The sequence below is a fragment of the Arachis duranensis genome, chromosome 3 (genome assembly GCF_000817695.3).
Source record: "Arachis duranensis cultivar V14167 chromosome 3, aradu.V14167.gnm2.J7QH, whole genome shotgun sequence".
In the NCBI taxonomy this organism is placed as follows: Eukaryota; Viridiplantae; Streptophyta; class Magnoliopsida; order Fabales; family Fabaceae; genus Arachis; species Arachis duranensis.
Window position 1 is genome coordinate 17,310,894 of NC_029774.3, and position 1,289 is coordinate 17,312,182.

A 1,289-nucleotide genomic window follows, 5' to 3' on the forward strand; every position below is an offset into this window, starting at 1 on the left:
GGCCCTCCTATCCATTGATGCTCAAAGCCTTGGATTTTTTTTACCCTTGCCTTTTGGTTTTAAGGGCTATTGGCTTTTTCTACTTGTTTTTTCTTTTTCTTTCTATTTTTTTCGCCAGTTTTTTTTTTCGCAAGCCTTTGCTTTTTCACTGCTTTTTCTTGCTTCAAGAATCAATTTTCATGATTTTTCAGATCATCAATAACATTTCTCTTTGTTCATCATTCTTTCAAGAGCCAACAATTTTAACACTCATAAACAACAATATCAAAAGACATATGCACTGTTCAATCATTCATTCAAAAAACAAAAAGTATTGTCACCACATCAATATAATTAAATTAAATTCAATGATAAATTCGAAATTCATGTACTTCTTGTTCTTTTGAATTAAAACATTTTTCATTTAAGAGAGGTGAAGGATTAATGGATTTTATTCATAGTTTTAAGACATGGTTACTACATACTAATGATCATGAATTAAAGACACAAAACATAGACAAACACAACATAAAAACCGAAAAGCAGAAAGAAATAAGAACAAGGAATGAGTCCACCTTAGTGGCGTCTTCTTCTTGAAGGACCAACAATGTCCTTAAGCTCTTCTATGTCCCTTCCTTGCCTTTGTTGCTCCTCCCTCATTGCTCTTTGATCTTCTCTTATTTCACGGAGAATGATGGAGTGCTCATGATGTTCCACCCTTAATTGTTCAACATTATGACTCAAATCTTCCAAAGAGGTGCTGAGTTGCTCCCAATAGTTGTTGCTAAGGAAGTGTTGAGTTGTTCCCAATAGTTGTTGGGAGGAAAGTGCATCCCTTGAGGCATCTCAGGAATTTCTTGATGATGAGCTTCCTCATGCATCTCTTGAGAACCGTGAAGGGTCTCTCTTCCTTGCTCAATCCTCTTCTTGGTGATGGGCTTATCCTCTTCAATGGAGATGTCTCCTTCTATGATAACTCCAGCTGAGTAACATAGATGGCAAATAAGGTGAGAAAAAGCTAGCCATGCCATGGTGGAGGGCTTGTCAGCTATTTTGTAGAATTCATTGGAGATGACTTCATGAACTTCTACTTCCTCTCCAATCATGATGCTATGAATCATGATGGCCCGATCCACAGTAACTTCATATCGGTTGCTAGTGGGAATGATGGAGCGTTGAATGAACTCTAACCATCCTCTAGCCACAGGCTTAAGGTCCAGTCTTCTTAGTTGAACTGGCTTGCCTTTGGAGTCTCTCTTCCATTGAGCTCCTTCCACACATATGTCCATAAGGACTTGGTCCAACCTTTG